At 42.2% G+C, this 25710-nt stretch overlaps 1 protein-coding gene and 1 pseudogene across 39 annotated transcripts in view; one reads left to right on the top strand and one right to left on the bottom strand.

The window, feature by feature from the left end:
* EPB41L2 (erythrocyte membrane protein band 4.1 like 2) overlaps positions 1–25710 on the top strand; it is a 204421-nt gene that overhangs the window by 45022 nt on the left and 133689 nt on the right. For 9 of the 39 annotated variants that reach the window (XM_070223835.1, XM_070223840.1, XM_070223832.1 and 6 more), the window contains exon 2: positions 15315–15358. The exons of 18 other annotated variants lie outside the window; for them this stretch is intronic. The gene's annotated coding sequence lies outside the window, so the exon portion shown is untranslated. Of the gene's footprint in view, positions 1–470; positions 665–14018; positions 14097–15314; positions 15359–25710 lie in introns of those variants that run through there. 12 more of the 39 variants (XM_070223821.1, XM_070223836.1, XM_070223831.1 and 9 more) reach the window with 3 other exon arrangements.
* Positions 7002–7178, bottom strand: LOC138916067 (U4 spliceosomal RNA; annotated as a pseudogene).

The raw sequence follows: 25710 nt of genomic DNA, 5'->3' as shown, positions 1-25710 counted from the left end.
GTGAGCAAGCAGCCTGGTGGGGGGTTGGGGTGTGTGTATGTGTTGTGTTTCCTTATAAAGTGTCTAATCAATGTTTGCAGGACGAATTCAGAGAGAACTTTCCAGAAATGAATACCTGAACAAAATTAGTACTATATTGTGGATGGAGAAGACTAGAAAGGATTTTAGTGCTCAAAAGTTAGATGTGTGCAAAAGTTAGATTGGTTTTCAGTTAACCTGTTAAGCATTATTTTCACTAACAAGGTCATTTAAAAACATGATTATAAAATTCCAGGGAAGGATTTTACTGGAAAAGGTGTAACAGAAAATAAGAGTAAATGGAGAAAAATCACATTATTTCACACAAGTCCGCCAAGCCGGCTTGGAAGTTGAGTTTTCTTCTTAGAGAAATTGTTCTCTAGCACAGGCTACTGAGAATTGTTCAGCCCATTGGCAGCAACACAGAAAACTGCCCTTTTCACCCTTTCCAGCACACAAATGTGGAGGATTCATAGCTGGAATCTGTCTTCAAGAAACGCTGGCTTGATTGAAGCCAAATGTGTCGAGTTTTTCATTTGGACGCATGAAGGGCCTTTAGCGCTTTTGCCACATATAAAGTAAACCACGGAGAGATCCTAAAGCACACAAACACACCAGCAAGCAAACAACACACCCTCAACTGACGGTGAGTAAATCCAGATGCTAACTTAACCTCTTGGGAGTCAGTCCGTCTGGGACTCGTGTGCTGTCCCCCCCGGCGTTGGCCATGCGCTCTGTAATACCGCGACTGCACGGCGCGCCCGCGCTGCACAGAGGGCCGTGGGACGGCCGCTGACCGAGTCTGCTTCCTTCATCTCTTTTTGCTGTTTAGAAAAGTCCAATTATATTTTGCGATGGGTTTTCTAATGGCATGAGAAATTTAAAAAATGTGACAGTGGTAAGGAGATCCCTTAGTTTTCATCTACCTCGTATCTGAAGTAAACTTTCCCAGGCGGAACTTTCTGAGGTGGGCCAGAAAAGCCATGTGTTTGAACGGTGAACTTGAGCGCTTCCACTGCTCGTGCCAGACCTCTGGATAACCTTCGGGCAGCTGCTCTTCTGTTCTTGTGTACTTACTCGAAAATAAATCGTGTGAAGATGTGGACAGTGAACTCAAGAAATGCTTGTTCTGTTTCTCTGGTGATTGTCCGGCAGGCTGTTCATGCTGGCCTTGAACAGCCCACAGGCCACCTCAGACCCGCGGAGGAAACAGATCTCCAGCGAGGAGGCCCTTTCTTCTGCTCCTTCCGTAGACACTTTCTCATAAATGTTAACAATTAGATGGACTTTGAAGATGCTAAGTGGTAAACAACCATGTGATGGCTCTTTGATATTCTGTTTTGTTTATGGAGATGAAAGATGGTCTGCATTATTGTCAGTTAAGGCAGCAGCAAATGAAAGCTTGTCTGCAGTTAGCGCTTGCTCCATGTGCGTGTTATCTATTTAAACTGGAAAGATTACCTAAAATAACAGGCTGTGCCTTTTGTGCTTAGATCCAGGCAAGCGAGGCCTCTTACCTACTAGACATGTAAGAATTTTCCTTTGAATTTTTAATTTGGATTCTTTAGTTTCCCTTCCAGATTTCTTCCCAGTATAATCTATAGGATTTATTTTGCTGGAATAACTTAGTGTACCTTCGAGAAGGACTTCTGAACTTGAGCATATTTTAAGTTAGTGTTGATATTGGACTCTGTTCTTTGGATTACTTCTATTAAATCAAAGGAATGGTGTGTGTAGTTGAATCGCGGTTCCTTTGCTTGTCCATTGCCTGTGTGGTTTTTGGACAGTTTCTGATACTGTACCCTTTGGAGAAGTGGCCTTTGCGTCATTACTGGAACTTGTTTGAGGTTGCAAGTCAGTTTTGGAGACAGAAAATGCTCCCTGGAAAATACAGGGCTCGTTTTCTTTCTCAGTCTGTGAATTGGGAGCTTGGTCTGCCGGATTGAATTTTGGCCTTTGCGTCCCAGGGCAGGGCAGTGTCCAGCTTCATTTTGTGAGTAACTGCAGATGCCTTTCTGCCATTTGGGCTTCTTTCTTTCTTTATTTATTTAAAATAAATGACCTGTCTGAAATTTTAAGCCAAATGAGACAGAAAGGAATTCCTGGTTTTCAAGTTTCTTCTTTAATTTTGCATTCAAAAGGCAATTTCGGCTTTATTTTTAGAAATTAAATGTTACAGCTGTTGAGTAATTTACCCCCTCCTCCCCTCACCTCTACTTAAGTAATTGAAGGAGAGACTATAGATTGATTTTTTTATGCTTGAATTTGAAAAGCTGAGAGGAACGTCATCTTTGTGGGTTACTGAAATACCTTTGTGTGATCCTTAAGATTGTGGGAAAACCCCAGATTCAAAGGGAAGATTTGAGGGTTTTTTTTAAATCAAAAGGCAGCGGTACCTATTTTGACTACTTATTTAAAACCTGACAGGTTGAGAACAGAGGGAAGCCAGGGACAATGAAGCCGCAGGAAGTGGCTTCACGTGTTGCCTATTGCATCCTGGACGATTTGGATAAAACAGAAACAGCTCTGATGCCAAATGCCCTATAAATTTCAAATGCTGGCGTCAAGTGTGGTGGAGCTGATTTAATGCAGAGCTTTGCCCACAGGTCTTTGGTGACTTGCTTTCAGTTTTCTTCACAAAAATGCAAACTATTTGGGGCTCTTTCATATGGCTAAATGAAAAATTGTGTGCATTTGGCTCCGTGAAGCAAGTAGCCTTGAGAGATGGGCCTGCCTAGAAATTGACTACATTTTTGTGGGAGAACGGGTGAAAAGGGCAGTTTCCTGTGTTGCTGCCAAAAGGTCTGAACAATTTGTAGTAGCTTGTGGCTAGAAAACAACTTCTGTGAGGCAAAAACAGCAACTGCAAACTGGCTCTGGTATGTGTGAGAAAATGCTCTTCTTTCCTACTCGATTGTTAGGCTTTGTAGAAAATTTAGATGGTAATTTTTAAACTCAGCCGCTTTAAATGGTGTTTTGGTTGATTTGGATAAAAATCTGGGTAAATATTTGGAGTTAGCACAAGTAGTGGATAACGTGGTCTTAAAGAAAAAAAAAAGGGCAGCATTTTTCTTTTGCTTTTATTGTAACCATGGGTTTGGATGGTAATTCATTCTTCTGCTGACTTAAGAGTGCAGGTAAATCTTGGCATCTAAGGCGGGTATTTTTACAGGAACGGGTTGTTTCAGTTAAGTTACTAGAAGCGTGTTTTTTTAATTCACTTGGGCAGTGGGTTCCATCTTGTATTAGAAATACGTTTATAAAATATGTATGAGAAACTACTGGTAGTTGCCTCTCACTAGTACTTCCAGTGTGGGCACCCTCTGACGTCCTTGTGTTGGTTACGTCGTCCCCTCTGCGGAGGGAACCGGCTTAGAGAGGTCAGGGTCATGGAGCTAGAAAATGGTTGGAGCCGGCTGGGATTTGGAGTCTGGTCTCTGTGTTTCTAAGTATTTCAAAATAGTTACTGTTTCAGATGTTCATTTTGTAGAATTAAAATCTGTTGAAGATATTTTTTTGGAGGTGGAATGGGCTTGCGTATGTGAAGATAGACTTGGTTTGATTTAGTTTTAACCTTTTAACTAGGCTCTTCTTTTTCACTTGCAGCTTCCGCCAAACCTGAGCATCTGTGTGCTGTACTTATTGTTGCTTAAATGCTCCAGACTTTGCGTGACTTCCTTGGCCTTAATTTTGGTGATTCTCTTCTGTTGGGGATATCTGTTAGATTTCATTAAAATGCAGACAATAGCTGGTTAAGACATAATCTTTTTCCTAGAATTTTGCCCAGTTCATCAGCATCAGTTTCTTCTTTATTGTATATTTAATAAATAGCTTGATGCTCATCATCTGGCACAGTGCTTCTCAACTGGGGTGGGGGCAGGTGGCTGATCTTTGTCTCTTGGGGTACACTGGCAATGTCTGGAGATAGTTTTGATTGCCACGACTTGAGGGTGAGCTACTGGCATCTAGTGCGCGGAGGCCAGGGATGCTGCTGACCATCGTACACTGCAGAGGACAGCTCCTCACCAGAGAGACCTGTCTGACCAAAATGCTGTTAGTGCAGAGGTGGAAGAACCCCCATCTAGCTAAGATAGGGCATGGACCAAATCTAATCAATTAGAAACTGTTTCTGTCTTCCTGAGATTTTTTCTTTACAAAACACCTCACTGGTAACTAGGCGAGTTTTTATTCTCTATTCTACAGGTGGAGGAAGAGGGTTATCCACCTGTCTGCTCACCAGCCCTAAGCCAAATAACGCAAGTTGACCTTACACTGGATTCTATTTTTCAGCTGCCTCCTGCCTTCATCCTCTGTCCCGACTTAGAAGAGATCACATCTTAAACTGTTACCTACCGTCATCTTAGCCACCATCAGAGTGGTACATGAACTACCTTGGCCTGGGGTGGGAGAGAAGCAAAAGAACGAGAGAGATACCCACCCAGGTTTTGACTGGGATGGAGATTGGTCCTAGTGTGCCTCCCCTAATTATACTGAGTAGCAGAGGATGCAGTGTGAGTGATACACGTAGGTGCACGCTTATCAGCAGAGTCAAGTGTTGATTCGCTTTGTACAATGAAAACTGAAATACAGTGGATAAATGGAATTTTTAAATAACCTTAAAAAGGGGAAATCTCGAGGTCCAGTATCTCTCAAATAGCTACCATGGAGGCCGGCCCCATGGCCGAGTGGTTAAGTTCACGTACTCTGCTTTGGCGGCCCAGGGTTTGGCAGGTTCGGATGCAGGGTGGAGACTTAGCACTGCTCGTCAGGCCACGCTGAGGCGGCATCCCACATGCCACAGCTAGAAGGACCCACAACTAAAATATACAACTAGCATACCGGGGGCGCTTTGGGGAGAAAAAGGAAAAATAAAATCTTAAAAAATAGCTACCATGTTAGTAGGGAAATTGATTTACTTTTGCATCTTATTAACTTGTGAGTTCTTGGGCCTAAACTTTGTGATTTTTGATCAAAGGTTGAAAGTTGAAAGGAGCAACTTGTAGTGGTGTCTTGATGCCTTTGCACCTTCTTGGGGTTCTGTGCCTCCTTTCTTTGCTTCCTTCATCCTTCAGAGATGGCTCTGGTTTTACCTCACTTCCTTCTCTGCTCTTATGCCTTTTTGCACATTGTTTTATGTAGGTATTTCTCAGAGTGAATTGTCGTCATTGGCTTCCTCCCTGTGTCCCTTACTAGGTTATGATGTCCTAGCACAGTGCTGGGTACATAGTGGCCATTCCCTAAATGTTGAGTGGATGAATGGTGGAGGAGGAGAAGCTGACATCTTGGCAGTCTTAGAACTAGGTAATAGAAAGTGTTGGGTAGGGTGTTTGAAAGTCAGGATGCTGAGAAGGAGCCTGAGTGAGTGAAGGTAGGAACTGCCACGTTAGCATGAACATATTGGTGTGGTTTGCGCTGTGCACCTTTGTTTTGTCTTGGCAGTCTGGGTGACTGAGGCTGGTAGGCTGGGTCACGGCCTTGACCGTATCTGTAGGTCCAGGTGGTGTTCCTGCCGTCTACCTGAGGTTCCTCCAAGGTAATTATGTTTTTGCTCTGAAGGGCTTCGTAGCCTTTGCATGTTCTGGAATGTAATCTGCCTCTTTGCTGGCATATGTGATGTCAATCTGGATTTCTCAACTATGTTAGTCGTGTGTTCCCCTCCTCCAGGAGGAACTGAGTTTTACAGTGATAGCAATACCCCGTGATTTCTATCCTGCGGTGATTTCCCGTGGTGCCCTTCTTGGAGCACATGGAGTTCTGGCCTTGACCTTTTATGGCCTGCTTGGGCAGATATGCTTCCTTAGCTTCAGTTCTGCTGGCCCTTGAATTCCAAGAGACACTTCATTTTACTCTGGGGTTTCTTATGTGCATTAGTGTCACCATTAGTGCCCTGGGGTAGAATAACAGCAGCTCCATAATGCGTGTGTTTTGTTTTTCTGTTGAATTACATGAAAGCACTTATTAGACATTTTGATTCAACATAGAGATAATTATGGGAAAAGCTGTTTCTTTCAGCAAAAGGCCCACCAGCAGGGCACCAGAGCTTATCACTGCGGCCATGTCATTAGACTTGTCCCTTGGAAATTGAACACGCCTGATTGCACAGGTGTTTGCATGGTTGAACAGATTATATTTGGACAATAAACTGTGATTCCTGACGGTGCTGAGAGGCGGGGCAGAGTTGCACATGGACTACTTTGGTAAGAGAAGTAAGAGAATATTACCAAACATTTTTGTTAAAGAAGAGAAAACAAGAATATATTTTGAGAATAGATACACTTTTTCTTCTGCTCTTTAATGGTTAAGTACCCTTAAACTTAGTAGTGTTGGAAGTCAGCCTTGTACTGGGCAGATTTTTTTTATGAATGGTTAATAACTTTTGTTTATTTATAACATTGAGTTCGTTCAACAATACCAGGTTTTCCCTGTTGGAGGACAGCTGTAGTTAGATTGCAGTTGAGACCATAACAAGAGCCAATTTCCAGGATCATACGTTTTTTTGGTGTGTAATTAGTTTGCTTTATGTACGGGTGTGAAATTTATGTCCAGGAGAGCGGGGGTGTGCGGCTGACTGGGGAACTGTCGTAGGATCTCTGGAGATCTCTAAGAGTGCAGTTAAAGTTGTGAATTTAAATTGAGACAGGTGTGTTGTAGGTATTTTTATTTGGCTACCTGGGTACAGGTCTGAGGTAAGGTCAGAGTTAGCTGGAAATAGAGCAGGTGAATGTGCTAGAGGCTAGCATGGCTGGGAGTTAAGGGTATCATGGTGACCCGTGGCTGCCCAGCCCCTGAGGGAGGGTAGTGAAGACAGGGCAGTGGGAAGGTGGTCGGGGCACAGGCTGCTCAAGGTCAAAGAACTGTTGGAGTTGGGGTTCAAGAGGGATTGAGCTGGAAAGATAGAAGCTAACAGGCTGGGATGCATGCAATTGGGATAATGGTAGGATTATAGGTCTAGGGCAGGAGTTTTCAGGAAATCCTTTAAGAAGGCCATGACTGGCCTTTAGAAGTTGAAGCAACAACAGGAGAGTCAGGCCTCTCTTCTCTATACGGAACCTTTATGTGAATTGACAAAAGAAGCCTCGCCCTTTGGGAAAAGCTTTCAATTAGCAATAATCGCGCCTCGGGTCAGCCTCACTGCTGCCACTCTGCCCCTGTGCAGGGCTTCCCCTTCGGGAGGGGAGAGGACCCTTTTCCAGCTGAGGCTGTCAGTGCCCAGAGCAGGCTTGCTGGCTCGGGGTTGGGTCTGGGTTTGGCACAAGTTGCCTAAGCATAGGGTTTCGCTGGTCGGAGTGGGTCACACGTAGTCATTTGAAAACTTTGTTTCCATTAAGTCTGGGTGTGTTTACTGTGTATTTGTGAACTGGGTTGGGATGTAAGTATTTTCCTCTGGGTCACAGTTGGAAAAATGTGAAAGCCAGTGCTTGGGATGTGAGCGTGGGAGTGAGCAGCTGAGGGGGTGAGGAGGGCCGGGTCACTGGGATTTGCTTTTTAAGTAGGCACACAGTTCTGGGCCTTAGAGAAAGGAGTCGGAGTATACTAATAAAACCATTTGGGGGTTGGCCCGGTGGCGCAGCGGTTAAGTTCGCACATTCCGCTTCTCGGCGGCCCAGGGTTCGCTGGTTCGGATCCCGGGTGCGGACATAGCACTGCTTGGCACTCCATGCTGTGGTAGGCATCCCACATATAAAGCAGAGGAAGATGGGCACGGATGTTAGCTCAGGGCAGGCTTCCTCAGCGAAGAGAGGAGGATTGGCAGTAGTTAGCTCAGGGCTGATCTTCCTCAAAAAAAAAAAAAAACCATTTGGATTTGGAATGATTGTACATGGGAAGGTTTGGGATTCAGCCCCTCGCCCCAGTAAAGACTTGAAACATCATGGGTGGTGGGGAAAAGCGTCGCTCACACATTGGTTGAGCTTCTGGCTGATCGCTGGGTCTCTGCAGCTCTTCACTGTGAGACTGAGGGAAACAGATGGCAGAATGCCAGAGTCTGGGTCCTCTCCGAGATCCTGAGGTTCTGTCAAAGCTGGCCAGTAGGAAAGGGGACTTGTGATGTGCTTTGGGTCATAGGGAGAGCTTTCTGTGACTTAGACAGTTATGGATTGACCACAAAACACGTACTCAGCAATAGATAATTGAAAATTAATTTTTAGAGGGTTGAGAAGGTAACACGGCTCTGTAAAAGATCAAGTAGGCACAGTCGTGGGAATTGTGAGATAGAAGTTCTACCTCCCTCCTCCTCCTGTGGTCTTGATGATTAAAAAAAAAAGCATCTGGGTATCTGGGTGTAATTTTGGCCTTGCCTTTAGAGTGTAAGTAAAAGCAGACCAACATATTTGGGCTTTCCTCATCATGTCCCATCGTCACGAGTGGTGAAAGTATGACAGTAAGTGGTAAGGCCTTGTGTGGCTCTCTGGACTGAACTTGGGAGGTGAGGGCTCTGGTTTCCCTTCATAGGGGACCATATTGGTGAGGTGCTGGCAATGGGAGGCAGGAGGCTGCACTCTGGCACTTACAGAGAAGGGACAGGTGAGCAGGGCCTGGTGGAGGGGGTGTGGGGACGCGGGGGACCTGAGTGGAGGCCCATGTCCTAGACTCCTCGAGTGCGGGCTCCCAGAGTGCCCACCTCGGCCCCTTGTGAGGGGCCCAGCCTCCTGCTGCAGGAGCAGGGGGTGGATGGATGGGGATTCTTCACTGACTCCGGTGCGAAGGGCGGGTGGCAGCCAGGGTCATCTCCCGCTGTTCTCCCAGGGAGCAACTGTGTTTTAGTCAGAACTCCTCATTGTGTGTTTCCCTTAGAACTGTTGTTAAAATTTGCAGGTGAGTGTTCAGTGCCTTCAGGTGCGTTACAGATTAATTGGACCTTCTTACGTAGGCTGAGGGAGTTAGTACTCACTTTAATGACTGTTTCTGTGGGGAAAAATCATAATAATAGCATTCATTCATTTACTTTGTGTCTGAAACCATCGTTGTGCGTTATTTTATCTGTATGGATAGCCAGGCCTTCTATTTCCTCCCCTCACCTCACAGAATGAGATCGACTTTACTTTTGTCGTCCCCATCTCATTCCCCTGCTGTGCCTACCCCCTCCCCAGCCTAGTCATCGCTTCCTCTGGGGGTTAGGCTGTATGGATGGTTCTTTTCTTCAAATCAGTGACTCAAAATCAGGCTTTTGGGACACGCATGTCACGAGTCGGGGTCTGCCTACAGACAGGCCTGCAGAACTAGCCTGTTTGGCCCTCCAGATTATAAATAAAGCTTTGCAGCAGCTAAAGTTTGGTCTTCCAAGGATGGTCCTGATGGTGTTTGGTGCTGTGCTCTACAAAAAGTTTCAAGCTGAAAAGTTGCAAGTACGGGGCTTCCCAAGCAGAGCAGTTAGGTGTGACCCTGAGGTTTTCTGGGGCCAGGGAGGCCTGTGTTTTTCTGCTAAATAGCATTGGGTGGGCTAAGGGATTCCAGCCACAGCTGGATTCCAGAGCCAGTTCAGAGCCATGGCTGGCAATGACATCACCTCCAGAGGTGCCAAATGGTTCTGTTTTTCCGATGAGCCTGCCTGTGCTTTTTTTTAAAGACGTTTAAATACTGCTGTGAGATTATGTTTCGAAAATAAGTATGAAATCCAATTCTGGGTGTGTGTGTGTGTGGAGGTGGGGAGATGAAAATACAGTGCTTTTAGAAAACCACACAGCCCCAGAAATTCCAGTTTTAGGTTGCTTGCGTTCAGTCACTCCCAGGAGATTTTTGCGGGGAGGAGGGGGCCCGGAGGAGGGGATTCAGACTAGATGAGAAAAATAGCTGTGGAAAAACAAAGTTGAGGGGTGTCCCCCCTCCCCCTTCCCCCTAACTGAATCCCGGACTGCTGGTGTTTCTAGAGAACTCTCGTTGCGCGAGGCCGAGGAGCTGTGATTTCACATATCAAGCTTGGATTCAAGCAATTGGATCTTTTTATGATGAATTTATATGTTCGTTGAATACAATTTGCAATACAGAGAAACATAAATAATAAAAGCCAGCTTTATTTCCACTTATAGACCTCATTGTTAATATTTTGTTTTTATCCTTGTACCTTACGTTCATAGCATGTGGAATGAATACTTCAGTAAATGCGTATTTGTATACATTTCACAAAGTAGGGCTCATACTGTATGTTTGGTTTTGATGCCTATTTTCATTCAACTTTATGTTGCGTACAGTTTGCCAAATAATTTTTTTAAATGTACAGTTTTAGAACTATGAGGGTCTTTAAGAGAGAATGAGTTCTCCCTCTCTTTATTTCATAGATGAGGAAATTTCATAAAGTGAAGGTAAATGACTTGCTCAAAATGACGGTTACTTTCAGAGCTGGAATTAGAGCCATATGCTTTTCACTCTGCTGTTCTGCTGATGTCACTATTTACTGGGAGCATTTGGGAAGTATTGTCTTCTAGGATAATTAGAGGTCCCTGCCCCAGAGAGTTCAGTCCTTCTACGTATAACTGAGTGTGAAAAAAAGTGGAACACTGAGACTCCCCAGACCCACCTGTGCAGTTAAATTCATTTGCCCCAAGTGCTTCGGAGAAGTTTGAAAACCATTATGATATGGCTGGATTTCTGCTATTTTAGGGTTGACGTGAACCTGAAAGGAATAGAGGTTAAAAATATATGTTTTACGTTTAGCATAAGCTGAAGCATATTTGAAGTTTTTCTTTTCCACCGCATTAAAACCAGTAAATCTCTTAAAACTTTTCCGTGGTTTTGCCAAGCTGTTAATTACCATCTCATATGCCAAATTTCTTCTACTCTGGAATACATTTGCCGTAGGTTGCTGAACTCCTATAGGAGTTCTGAGCTGTATAATTCCTTTTGCAGTTGCTCACACAGTCTTACGGCGTTCCTTCTACGGTTGTCTTGAAATTTGAGCATTTCGTGAATGTCAGCTTTGCACCGGGTTGTGTGTGTTAGTCTGGATGAGGATGTTGTCTTGTCATCCCCTTCCTGCCTCTCTCTCCCCTCCACTTTGCTTGTCTTCCTGGTACTAGGAGAGCACCTTGTAGGGTCTCATGTATTACTCTGACGTGTTAGAAAGGTTCTGAGCACATCAGGGCGAATTAGGAAGCATGGCGTCTTCCCTCGTCTCTGTGCTGGCTCATCTCGGGAATGTCTGCAGAAAAAGCAAGTCTAGAATGATTTGCACATTTTATCTTTTGGTCAACAGCTAGTTAGATGTCCTTTTTGAGGCTGGTGTTACGGATTCAGATAACTTACTGGCACGCAGAGCCTCGGGCTCACCCTCACCCCTGTTTGACCTTTCTCATTCTAGAAGAAACTATGTAAAACAGTTGAAGTGACTTTGATGCGATGGGAGGAATGTCTGAAAAAATAGGTGATGGAGAATCCTCAGTTTTTGTTTTCTTGGAAAAACCCCTCCACAAGAAGTCTTCAGCATATTAAATTCTACATCTTGAAGGCTTACTGACAGTTTTCTTCATTTCTTGGCTTTCTGTATCTTGAGGGAAGAATTGAAGGTGGAATGAGGGGAATGAAGAAATTAATGTTGCAAATCTGAGAGGTAGGGAGTGGGGAAGAAAGGAAGTAACTTAATTGCTTGGGTGTATTTGTAGTGCGGGAAGAAGGAAAGGGTGGAAGAATGGAAAGAGATCGAGAAATAAGCATAAATAGCCAAATATTAGGGTGGGGACAAAAATCTGAATGTCTTTTGGCGAGGTTGATTATACTTCTGGTTCTTTTCCAAACGTTTTTTAAATGATTGAGTGGGTGGGGAAACTCCACTAGAGATGACAGTGTAAGTGCTGGAGAAATATGATGGAAATAGCCTGAGTGGCTAACGTAGGAAGAAACAGAATTAAGAAAATTCTTTTTTTCTTTTTCTGGCAGTGCCCTGCGTTTCTTATAATGCTGTACTTAATTTGTTCCCTAGTGTTGTACTAAAAAGTTTGTTCAGTATAATGTAAAAAGTCTCCTTTTCGATCACTTGCTTACTTTTTTCCCGTCTCTCTATAAGCTACTTGCCTGCCATCTCCCGACTTGTTCATTGCGGAAAAGCGGCAGGACATAGAAGGTGTGGTGCCGAAGGAGACCAATTCCTGGAGCTGTAGAGGAAAGCAGCCACGCCACTGTGTGGACCGAGCACACCTGTGTGATGTGTGTGCACACACGTATGCTTGTTTCCCTTGAAACAGAAGTGCATAGTTGTGATGCACTTGTGCAGAAGTTTCGTGTGTTGCTCGAGTGTGATCTTATTTCTCTTGAGAAATCTTTTTTTATTCATTATATTTAAGTAATAATGGATCTGTATACTCCCTAGGCCTTTCACAATTATTTTCCACTTATTTCTGTTTGGTTCTGGGAAAAGAGTAAAATAATTCAGGAATTAATTTTGTGATTGGAAGAGGAACGCTACTTCCCAAAGATATTTATGTTTACCGTTGGGTTCTAGTATCAGTATTATTTCTTGACCTGGGGCTGGGCCACCTCTGACGTAAGCGTTAGGAACTGAATTGTGTCAGCATTGCCACTTAAGGCGTTTATCCTAATCCACGCGTCCTTGGAGTGTGTTGTGCCAATGAGCAAGGTGCTTGCAGACCAGGCTGCAGGTGTGAGTTCTGAGGAGCTCTGTGATCACCCAGGGAATTCTTACTGGTAAATGTGAGTTGGTGTTTCTTCAGATGCTCTGTTTTGACTGCATGAGGGGTAGTGGTATTTGGGATTGATGATGTCGTTCTCCTAGAATAGAATGACTGTTTGTGGATCCTGTCTCACAGGGGCTGTTATGCAGGCGCAGTAAGTCGGGGGGATGGCTGGTGCGGAACCTGCGGCGGAGCTTGTGGAGATGTGGTCCAGATCTGGGTTGGCCAGGTTTCCTGGGAGCTGAACTTATGTTGTTTTTATATAGATATATCCTAAAAGTTCTGCATAACTGTCACACAGTTATGTTTGAGTGTTCCAGAAGAATAAAATAGTGACTTTCTTGTCTTATGCCTCAGTTCCGGCAGCCACAGCTACCCCTGTCTTGGACAGGCTCCCCTTCACTTTTCTAGCGGTCCTTGTCCCTGCTCTCTGCTGCAGTTCCTGCGCCCTGTGCAGCGTGAAGGGAAGAGGATCCTCCGTGCCTTCCTCTGATCAAGGCTGTGCGGGGAGGAGAGATTATAGTGATGCCTGGAGTTAAAGAAAAACAGCCACTATTGCACATTTTCGTGCCGCTTTTTTTTTTTTAATTGAGTTAATGATAGGTTACAATCTTGTGACATTTCAGTTGTACGTTAATGTTTGTCATTCGTGTTGTAGGTGCACCACTTCACCCTTTGTGCCCACCCCCCACCCCACCTTTCCCCTGGTATCCACTAAACTGTTCTTAGTCCATAATTTAAAATTCCTCATGTGAGTGGAGTCATACACAGATTATCGTTCTCTCGCTGGCTTATTTCACTTAACATAATTCCCTCAAGGTCCATCCATGTTATTGCAAATGGAATGATTTTGTTCTGTTTCACAGCTGAGTAGTATTCCATTGTATATATGTACCACATCTTCTTTATCCATTCGTCTGTTGCTGGGCACTTAGGTTGCTTCCATGTCTTGTCATGCCGCTTTTACACCTGTAGGGAATGGGAAGCTCCAGGTGTGAGGGGCATTGGGAATAGGAGACAGCAAGAGGGAAGGGGTGTGTGCAAGAGTGTATTGAGGGGCAAAGTCGTTCAGAAATGAGAGCTCTTCACCTGGTTGGTTTAACAAGTTAATGCAAATGAAAAACACTGGCAGATGTCCTTTGCCAGGAGGTCAGGTTTCTGCCTTTTCTCAGGATAGTCTAAAAAATATCTCAGTCACTTAGCTCAGTTTAAAGGTTCTTAGATTCTCTAGTATCTGTATTGTAAAGAATTGGCTAAATTATTTTTTCAGGTGCCTCCTGGATCTAAAATTATATGATTCAAGAGGACTGTATATCCCAAAATATATTATTATAGGGCTTATTTCAGAGCCATTTCTATTTTTTTTCTTGCTTTTCATAGAATTTAATGACTTTTTGAAGATAATGACCCTGTAGGTTCATGTTAACCCGTGAGAACCAACCAGACAACGTACGGATGGTAAGTTCCATACTCCTCGCATTTTCCTAATATGAATCGTAAAAGATGGAATGAAATTTTTCATTATAAATGTGCCAAAATCATTTTTGTTTCATTAAAGTGCTGTTTAATTTAATATTAGGCTTACTTTATTGAATTGTTATGGTGATTATCTTGGATAATAGAAAAATACGATTATGATGCCTGGAATTGTTTGAAAAAATAGGTGTGCTGAGTTTCTTTTCATAAAGGGGTTTTCTTGTAACTACATTTCTTTCTCCCTGGATATGCTACGCATAACTTTGTGCAGGGATGTGTGTGTTTTGCTGTGGAGGATACCCAGATGAGTAAGACAGACTTGTTTAGTAGAGTGGGTGAGATGTGGCCACGGGGCCTATGCTGTAGAAAAGGGCTGAGCTCTAGGAGAGAGATGAGGAGTGCTCTGGGCCCCTGGAGGAGGGGAGGATGGCGTGGAGCCAGGAGTAGCAGGCAAGTCTTGGGCAAGGTCATAGCATGGTAGCCGGGCTTTGCCCGGTGGTGGTAGTGATGTTGGACATGCTGCTCGGCTGGCTGACTTGAGAGGCCGGAGGAGTGAGCCTGGAGACGCGAGGTGCTCTTTCACTCTCAACAGTAGAATTCGTCATGGACGGGACTAAGCAGAAAGGCCAGAAAGGGGTCTGGCCAGAGCCAGGAGGACTCTGTGATTCAGGTGGCAGGGTTTGTTTTTTTCCTGCAGTTACTGAGGTTTTCGGAACATATGAATGAGGTGATCAGGACAGGAAATTAGTAGGGTAGAGAGTCAAAGTTAGGGCTCTGACTTTGTCAGGTCTCACAGATAATTTATGAGAAACAAATAATTATGAGAAAAATGTGCCTGTTGACAACTTATTATTTTTTTAAAGATTGGCCCTGAGCTAACATCTGTTGCCAATCTTCTTTTTTTCTTCTTCTCCCCAAAGCCCCCCAGTACATAGTTGTATATAATAGTTGTGGGTCCCTCTGGTTGTACTGTGTGGGATGCCGCCTCAGCGTGGCCTGATGAGCAGTGCCATGTCTGCCCCCGGGATCTGAACCAGCGAAACCCTGGGCCGCCGAAGCAAAGTGCACGAACTTAACCACTTGGCCATGGGGCCGACCCCTGATAACTTATTTACTGGTTTTACTTTAATGAGTGTCTACTGTTGGTAATTATAACTGAAGTTTTTTTGACAATACAGAAGTCATCAAATTGTTTTTTAGGGTACTGTGCACTGAAGATAACCGAGTACATACGCTTCATAAAAGTGAGTAACAATCAGCTTAAGATCCTGAGTATGATCTTCCTCCATCCGGTATATTCAGATATTTATTTTGTAATTAACCTTGGCTCTTGGCATTCTCTCTCTCTCTTTTTTTCTGAAGGCATTTCTTAAGCCTTTCTCTCAACAGTGTTTTGAAAATGTTACTCGGTTGATTAAGAGTGGGTATGTCTTGATTTCCCCTCCGCTCCCCAGTTTATTAAGCTTCTAGTTCCATTTCGGTATGCTATTTTAGGGAAGTTCTTGTCCCTTTTTTTTTTGAGGAAGATTAGCCCTGAGCTAACATCTGCTGCCAATCCTCCTCTTTTTGCTGAGGAAGACTGGCCCTGAGCTAACATCTGTGCCCACCTTCCTCTACTTTCTATGTGGGACGCCTGCCACAGCATGGCTTGCCAAGCGGTGCCCGTGTCCGCACTCGGGATCCGACTCAGCGAACCCTGTGCCGCTGAAGTGGAACGTGTGCACTTAACCGCTGCCCCACCGGGCTGGCCCTTTGTCCCATTTTTGACAGTAGTTTGTCTTTAATCCTTCTGAACATTATTTGATGTTGATAGTCTTGAAATTCCAAGTAAAACTATCTTGGAAAGAAAGTCAAAGTCTCATAGCTAGTAAGTGAAGGAGTTGGAATTGTAACTCAGATCCGCCTGATACTGAGTCATTTTATATCTCTAAGCCTCAGTGTCCTTATCTGTACCATGGAGGCATTGATAGTATGTTTCTCATAGAGTGGTCATGAGAAAGTAGATGAAATGATACATGTCGATTGATCAGCATAGTGCTGGCATAGCTTGTTGTAAGCTGTCTTTTAAACAACGTGAATTATAGAAGCACCGTGTTTAGGCATCTCAAAAACTTAGTTGATTCCATTGTCGAGGTAAGTAATTTTATGTTTTGATTTTTTTAGTTATACTCTTCCTTTTCAAAATGAACATTTGAAATTACCCAATTTTTAAAACGTGAAGCCCTCTTTGACTTTTGTCTGTCATAATGAGTGAAACGTATCCTCAGTAGTCTTAATTCTTCCCTACAGGCTATCATTCTACACGTTCAGTTCTGTTCTGTGTTAATTTTTACTGCCTTTCCCCTCTTGAAATGCGATAGTCCTGTCTGCCCTAGTGGAAACATTGTTCCCTTTGTTAGGGCTAAAGAAATTCCTTTGTGGTTCCTTTGAGACATTCTGCAGATGCCATTTTGCAGTTCTGAAAAATATGTCCCTCTCCTTGTGCTGTGTTAAATTGTGTGTGTGTACGGCTTGGAGTTTTAATGTAGTTGTAGTGAAAACTTGACAGTGACACTTCTTAAATGGTAAACCAAAGACAGGCTCACTCTCGACCGAACGCGGGGGTGTGCTCCCTGTCTCTCCGTGGCGCTGTGTGGTCTGAGAGTGGATCCCTCCTGCACTTCCATGTGACCTCAGCGTTTGATGCTTTTTGACTGACTTCATCGGAAACTGTTAAAACAACTTCAGAACGGGAACTCTAAGCCTTTTGTTGATGTGTATTGCTTTTTAAAGCTCTCTTAATTTATATGTTCTTAATAGCATTTTAAGTGGCAAGTATACACTCAAATTTTCTAAGTGGCTTTAATCCTTGCAATAAGAAGAAGTGGGGGCAAAAATCTGTTGGGAAATTGCCCTGATAAAATCCAGGAAATTCCTTTCATTCTTTTAAACCTGGTTAAAATCTAACTTTAAGGCCCCTCATGCAGCAGTGTGTGCGAGCTTGTGCTGCTGACACTCCAGTGGTTTCTTGTGTCTAGTGTAAGCTCAAAGAGGAACAGTCCGAATGTACCTGTGTGTTTTAGCTAAATGTGTACCACGTGGCCCGGTACCAGTTTATGACAACTTTGCTTGCTCTTAGTTGTCCTGTTTTGTACAGCCTTTAAAACTACTGAAGCAGGAGTAGAGAAATAAAGGGAGAAAATGTCACATTTTTTGTTTTAATGGACTTTAAGAAAAAAATTTTTAAATAGATTAATCACGATAACATATTCAGTGAAGAAAACTTGTGATATAGAAAAATACAAATAAAGCAGTAAAGCAAAATTTCCCATTGCCTGCATTCATGAGCAACCATTGTTCCCATTTTGGCTGAGCATTTCCAGTCTTTTCTCTGTGAATTATGTACACATGGGTTAAAACAACAGCATTATCCTTTTAAACCTTCTTTTCTCTTTGCAAAATATGGCAAATATGTCTGTAAATTTTTATGATGGTCGTGCATGTTAATCCATGGGGCATTCATTCATTAGACGGCTTACTCGAAAGTTCTCAATTAGTAGAAAGTGTGTACATTTGTTGCCCAAAGACATACGTGCCAGAAATATGTGTCATCTTAGATGTTTTCCAGGATCCTAAAAGCATAACAAGTCTCTATTAGAGTTTTTAAGAAGCCTTTGAATCAAGTAAAGATGTGGTCACATAAGCCCTGGCCCGTCCTGGACAGCTGGCTGACTGATTTCCCACAAGAGCTGATTCTGCCGTGGCCTGACCCCGTCATTTGAGGCAGAGGTACACAGGGATTACAGTGTTTATATGTGTCTAGCCCTCAGCTAGGCTTGTTTTATAGGATGATACCAAGTGCTGTGTCATGCCATTCCATCTGTTTCTTTTAAAGATAAATGTACAATTGGTACAGGACAGATGCTGTTACAATAAACTCCATGGCAGAAATAAACCATTTCTCTCTATGGATACTCCTATATAATTAGAGGTCAAAGTGGGAGGAAACCCTCCCCAGGGGATTGGTGGATACTGGGACCAGTCCTTCTTCAGAAGAGAAAAAGTATCTCAAGCCCATTCTCGTTACTCTGGGGTCCAACAGGAAGAATATTTACTTTTGATATATAGATAATAAGGCAGCAAAAACAAATTTCCTTGTTACAACTGTGCTGTTTTGTTGGTTCATTCAACATTTATTGAATTTAGGTGTTCTAGTTTGGTTAACATGGAATTACACGGGATAATGGGAGGAGATAAGAGATTGAGGAGGAGGATGTGAGATACCCAAATTATGGCTGAACCCAAAAGGCTTGACTAGAAGCAGTCGGAATTATTAGAATCATTAAGGTTGACTGTGATGGAAGGAAAAGATCAGGGAGATGGGGACAAATAGGCAGTTAGGTGTGACAGCTAAGTTGATTGTTAGGAGTGCTACCTTTCACCCTTGTTGTCTGATATGTGTGTGTGTACACACACACTTCTATACGTTTAAGTATAGTATATAGATGTGTATATCCTTTTAGTTCAATGTTCATAGGTGCAACCACAGATAGCCCTTCCCTCGCCAAGGGCAGACCATGCAAAGTCCTGTGGATCTACTGCATCTAGAGACAATGTCTTGTCTCATAGAACTCAGTCTGCTGGTGATGTTCCTTCCTCTGCTTTCGTTTTCATCCAGCCCGTAAGTCAGTGGTCAGCTCCATTGTTCAGGTTTCCCCCAGGACAGGACCCTGCCCTGTCCTATTGCATAGGCATAAATCACGTTCTGTAGGTCATGGGTTGTGTGGTTCATGGGATGCATGATTAGGTAAGTAAGAGCAGGGATTGCTCTGGGCATAGCGTGTCCTTGAAGTGTGAGTCCTGGTCAGATCTTCCTGCCCCTGGTTCTGTTCACTGGGCGGATTGCCTTCACCCACCACGTCTGTCTCAGCGCTGTCTCGGAGAAGGGGCTGCATTACTCTTAGCTCATTTTAGTCCAACTTTCCTTGGTATCCTGCATGCTCTGCCACTGGGTATTGCTGGAGTGGTAGGGACTCCCTAAGGAGGAGAATAAAGCTGACAACTTGATTGGGCTCCCTCTAACCCCACGTTTTGTTCTGGATATCTTGTGGCTTAAAAATCAGTAACAGAGCTATTATTATGTTTGGTCATAAACTGCATATTTTTAACCTTATACCTGTAAACTTGGGTTGGATTTTTTTCTTCCAAGCATAGACATGGGAAGCGGACAGTCTAGACAGAGGAGAGTCAGCGTTAATGAGGACACGGAAGCATGAAGATTCATTTTGTGTTGAGGAGGCTGGTATGGCTGGAGTTCAGGGTATGTGAGGGACAGGATGGGAGCAGAAGACAAGCTGTGAATCTGGGTTGGAGCCAGCCAGTGCTGGACCATGAAGTTGCACTGAGAAGTCTGGCCACCATTCTCCCTGCAGAACCACTGGAACTGCTGGAAGCCTTTTAAAAATTATTGTTGTTGTTGTTGTTTTTTTGAAGGAAGAGACAGAATTACAAATATCTGTGTTTTAGAAATATTACATGCCAGGTTTTTTTGAGAATTGCTCAATTTCCCTGAGTATCTATTCTGGTGATTTTTTTTTTTTTTTAATTGGTCAGTTAGAATCTGCCCAAGGAAGCTGATTTTGTGTTTCTTTTCTTTCTAGCTTCTAGGTGACATTTCCATCCACAGTAGCACTTTTGTATTTCTCTGTGCAGTAAAATCTGGTGCTATGAATTTTCCTTTTTAGGTAGTATTTATTATAAAGTTGACTAGGATCAAATATTTATTTAACTTAATTGTGATAGTAAATCTCACTGTTACCAATTAAGTACGTTGTGTTTACTACTGAATAATAATCTGAAGCTTGGGAATACTGATTGAAGGAGGTATCCTTGGTATTTGTTCCTCTTTATTATGAGACAAATTTGTGCCCGGTTATACTGTGTGCCAGGCTGGGGATTCAGAGATGAGGAAGAAGACTGAGCTGTTCATCAGTTCACAGTAAGACACCCTTAGAGAAAGAATTCAAAAATGGTCATTTCAGCAGTGGAAATACACATAGAAAAAGGACAACAAAGTGAGCCTGGTTGCAGAGGGGGAGGAAGGGATCAGGAGCGGTGCCTGGACTGAGTCTATTTTTTTGTTATTGGGGTTTTGTTTGTAGCTGCGCACTACTTAATGAATATGATCCAATTATTCATTCATTTGTCAAATGTTCCTTTGACTACCTACTGCATGCCAAGTCCTGTGTTAGGCTGCTGGGGATGTGGATGTAAGGTTGCAGTCTTTGCCCCTAGGAATCTGATTGTTCACATGGGGAGGCAGCCACTCAATAGCAAGGAGAGGCATTCTCGGGACTGGGAAGTATCTCACAAAACTGTGGATAAATAAATTTTACTGAATCGTTCTGCTTAATATTTAATGGAATTTCACCATGTATCAAGTATGTGAGAGGGAGAACCCTTTTGTAAATTACCTTTCTAGTAGTTGTTCAAGAAATATTTGTTGAATGAATGTATCTTTTGTGTAGGAATAGGATTTTACAGATTGATAGTAATTCAAGAGAACGTTTGCGTTTGTTGCTACTGGCTATCCCTTCATGGAAAGGGTACTTTTTCTTTCTTTCTTTCTTTCTTTCTTTCTTTCTTTCTTTCTTATTTAATTGGAATTTCCAGGAAGTCTCACTGTCCTAGGGTTTCTGCAAGCACTTTTCTAAAGCCAATGGGTGGGTGTATGTTTAGATCCAAGAGAAACAAATTATAACCATGGATGTGAACTTTTCACAGTCTTCTCAAAATAAAAGCTTGAAAAAATATTTTTATGCTTCTCTTTCGCAAAGACTAAATATCCTTTTCTAAAGAGGAATAAAAGCAAGATGTTAAGCATATGGGATCTTCATATTGTTCCCACCTTCCCTAGTAATTAGCATAACCCCTCAAAATGTTCATTGAGAATTTTCGGGCATAATTTCAAATCATAAAAATTGGCAGAAAGAAGTATATATGTGCTGAAGTTCAAAAAACATTGCTGTTTTAAAGAATATAGGCATTTTGGGAGTCAAGGAGCAAAAATATTACAGCTTTAGATTTAAGAAAGCAGGCAAAATAAAATGCAAATACAAAGCAGACACGTTGAAAATCTCTTAAATGTATTAAATATGTATGCAATTGGGCAGAGGTGAAGGCTTTGTTAACTGTAAAGCCCATGTAAATGCATACTTGGTTTAGCACACAGATTTCTTAAGCTCCTCCCTCGCCCCCCCATATGACTATCATTGTGTTTCATGTGGGTGTGGAAGAGGACACAGTCGTGGAGGTGCACGTTACTAACCTGGTAGAAGGGGGAAGTGGAAATAAGGGTAGAAAGGAGTACTGCAGCCATAAAATTGACGTGTTTCCGAGTCATCGACTTTGAACCAAGATTGTACAGTTTAGTAACTAAAATTTACTTGTATAGTTAGGTTGTAAACACCTTTAGGACATTTACTTATATACCTGAAGCATAGTAAATGGACCACGTTTATTTGTAATATTATGTGTTCTTTTTCTAGACTTTCTCCCCTCACTTTTATACCAAGCAGAGCACCTCATTTCCGTTGTCTAGGGCCATCTCTTTGCTTTGCCATCACAATTCATTCTGTACATCATGATTTGCTTCTTGATACCATTTCTCTTTTCCCAGTCCTTATATTTAAAGTAGATTTCTTGCACATAGCATAGAGTTGGGTCTTGCTTTTTACCCAGTCTGACAGTGTTAATTGGTGCATTTAGGCCATTTCCATTTAAGTATTTGTGGTGTTGGGCACCATATTGCTGTTTGTTTTTCTATTTGTTCCGTCTGCTCTTTGTTTCTTTTTCTGTCTTCCTCTGGATTAATTGAGTATTTTTCTGTCTTCCTCTGGATTAATTGAGTATTTTTATCTGATTCCATTTTATCTCCACTATTGGCTTATTGGTTATACCTCTTTGTTTTGTTACTTGATTTAAATTGAACTCACTAAGTTGTCTGCTAAAAGCCCTACTCCTCCTTTGTTAAGTATTTCAGTGAATGGCTTTGCTGTTGGATTAATTGAACTTTATCTTCGCTTTCTTTCTCTTTCCCTTAACTCTCATGTGTCACTGGCTTCTTACCGTTCTACTAATTGAATATTTCTTGAATTTATCCATTTCATTCCACTGACCCCTTCCACAGTCAGATACTATAACCTACATAAAGCTGAGCTCTCTCATGGTCCAGTTTTAACTCTGGTAGCCAAAGAAACACAAGTCTCAACATTGACAAAGAATTGACAAACCATTTATGGTTTTACTCTGGTCTCTTGAAAAACAAAATAACTTGTTTCATTAAAACAGCAAAACTTAAAAAACGTTATCTTCATCAGTTATGAATTTTTCTGATTCTTCCTGATCACAGAATAGAGCAACCCTCAGACTCTCTCCTTAAACCAATTTCCTGCCAAACAGTTAATGCTCTCAGTTTCAGCTTGAGTCTCTCCTGTGCATGCTTTATGGATCTATTCTTTTCTTTCCTCTAGTAACTCAGCTTATTTCACAATGAATCAGTCAAGCTGCTTTCAAAATTGAAATTACAATGGCAGAATTCCCTTTGGAGGAGAGGGAGCAGAGGCTACCCATTTGTTAGCATTTTATTTTGTTTTAAACATTAGTACAGCTATCGTTTCTTGTCTGGATAAATATATCATGTTGTGTCTGGTTTTCCTGCTTTTTTCTAGTTTTTCTTTAATCTGTTCTTCATGCTGTAGTCAGAGTGGAAGCTTTAAAGTCTTTTAGTTTTGTGCTTAAAATCCTTTCATGGCACCACTTTGCTTTTCAGAAGAGCTTTTTAACTGGCTTTTACCTTATAAGTTTCTTGCTGTTCTAGATTTTAACTTACTAGTCGGGTTTCCCTGCTCATCTGTCAGGTTTTCTCTCATCTCTAGACTCTGGTACCTGTTGCCAGGTGAATTGTACTCTCTGGTCTCAATGTGGATACAACTTCCTCTGGGTAGCCTTCCTTCTATGGTTCTCTCTGCCACTGGTTCCCTCCTCCCTGTTAGATATACCTGCTCTATGCTCTTCTGAGTAACCACCTCTGTCTCCAGTTGACTTTTTACTTGCCTTTCTCCCCTGTCAGGTTATAAGCTCCACAAAGGCAGTTATCACATCTGTGTTCAGATTGTCTGGCGCTTAATGGGCTCTCAGTAATTGCTGAGTGAAGGAGCCCTCACTGAATGATGTGCTGTTGGGCCTCCTGTCCTTCCTTCCTTAGCACTTACCTGCCCTCGGAGCTGGTGTGTAACCAATGTTCCTTTGGTGGATTAGCCTGATGCTGAGACTTCCTTCTGAGTATTTGCTCATTTAAACACGCGTAGGTGGCTCTGCCCTTGCCTGAGTAGGTAGATTCCATCTGCCGCGTTTGGTTTCTATGTACCTTGAACTCTATTCTTGTTATGCAGATTTCTGTCTCCTTCTAGCCCCTTTGGATGCCCTGCCAGTGAAATAGTCCTTTTATTTTTATGAGGAAATCCTGGCTTTTAAGGTGCTTTTTCTATTATTACCAAAGCTTTCAAGAATAGTGACTTTTTTGGAAATAGGTAAAACATTAATAATAATAACAAATGCTAGAATTAGGATCATTCTCTCTCACTTCTGGGATGACTCCCAAAGCATCATCTCTTTCCTTGTTTTCTGTAATCCTTTCCAACAACTTAGATGTCACATCATCTCTTCAAACTCAGTGTGCCTAAAAGTTCCACAATCTTGCAACTTCTAGTGTTCTGGGCTTGAGACCTCAGCATTATTTTTTAATTGTACCTTGTGTTTATTCACTATCTAGACATCAACTTCTATGAACTTTTCTCTGAAATTTATTTGGTATCAGTCCCTTATTCATCATTAGTACTCCTGCTTCCACACAAGCCTGTTTTTTTCCCCAGCTTCATTGAGGTGCACTTGACAAAACTGTAATATATTTAAAGTGTAAAACATGATGATTTGATATACATAGACGTTGTGAAGTGGTTCCCACAATCAAGGTAGCACATTCATCACCTCATATAGTTACTTTTTTGGGGTGGGGGGAGAACGCTTAAGATCTACTCTCAGCAAATTTCAAGTATATAATACAGTATTATTAACTGTAGACACCATGCTATACATTAGATCCTCAGAACTTACTCATAACTGAAGGTTTGTACCTTTTGACCAACATCTCCCCATTTCCTCCACCCACACGAGCCTTTTTGTGTAGCCTTCCATTCAGACTGTCTGGCTTCTACTGTCCCTCCTTTCCAATTCAGGGTCCCCAAATTTCTCTTTCTCAAGCAGCATTTAGTGGTCATCCTGCTTGGCCACAGTCAAATGTTCAGAGGATTGGAACTGGTGTACACTGCTGATGGGAATGGCAAATAGTGTAGTCACTTTCGAAAACAGTCGGGCAGTTCCTCAAAAACCTTAACATTATCATTAATGTTATTATTAATTATCATATCATTAATATTAAGTTATCATTTGACCTAGCTGTTATATTCAAGAAAAATGAAAACATACGTCCACACAAAAAGCTATACACGAATGTTCACAGCAGCATTATTTATTCATAATGGCCAAAAAGTAGAAACAACACAAATGCCCATCAGTGGGTGAATGGATAAACAAAATATGGTATAGCCATAGACTGTAATATTATTTGGGTATACAAAGGAATGCAGTACTGATACATGCTACAACATGGATGAAACTTGAAAGAAGCCAGACACAAAAGGCCATATATAATATGATTCCATTTAGGTAAAATGTCCAGAATAGTGAAATCTATAGAGATAGAAAGTAGATTAGTGGTCGCCTGGGGTTGGGAGTTTTGGGAATGATATAGCTAAAGAGTATGAAGTTTCTTTCTTTTTAAAAAAAATATAAAATTCACATAAAATTCACCATTTTAAAGTGTACAATTCACTGGTCTTTATTATATTCAAAATGGTGTTCAACCATCACCACTGTCTCAGAACATTTTCATCGCCCCAAAAGAAATCCTGTCTCTCTTAAGCACTCGCTTCCCATTTCCCCTCCCCTCAGCACCTTCGGAACCTCCTGCATCATTTTACATTCCCACTAGTGGTCACGTATGAGGGTTCAGATTTCTCCGAATCCTTGCCAACACTTGTTATTTTCTTTCTTTCATTTTGTTCAATAGCCATCCTAGTGGATTTGAAGACAGAACTCTATGTGGTCTTATTTCCATTTTCTAATGACTAATGATGTTGGGCATCTTTTCCTGGGATGATTGGCCATTTGTAGATCTTTGGAGAAATGTTTGTTGTTGACTTGTAAGAGTGCTTTATATATGCATTCTGTGTACTATGTAACATTATTGGATATATGGTTTACAAATACTTTCTCCCATTCAATGGTTTGTCTTTTCATTTTCTTGCTAGTATCCTTTGACTCGCAAATATTTTTAATTTTGATGAAGTCCAGTTCATCTGTTTTTTCTTTTGTTGCCTGTGATTTAGGCATTATGTTTAAGAATGTGTTGCCATATCTAAAGTCATGAAGATTTGTACCTCTTTCCTTCAAAGAGTTTTATAGTTTTAGCTTCTTCGTTTTAGGTCTTTGATCCATT

This window comes from Equus caballus, chromosome 10 (assembly GCF_041296265.1).
Source record: "Equus caballus isolate H_3958 breed thoroughbred chromosome 10, TB-T2T, whole genome shotgun sequence".
NCBI classification, from domain to species: domain Eukaryota; kingdom Metazoa; phylum Chordata; class Mammalia; order Perissodactyla; family Equidae; genus Equus; species Equus caballus.
This window is presented reverse-complemented; position numbering and strand designations above follow the sequence as displayed.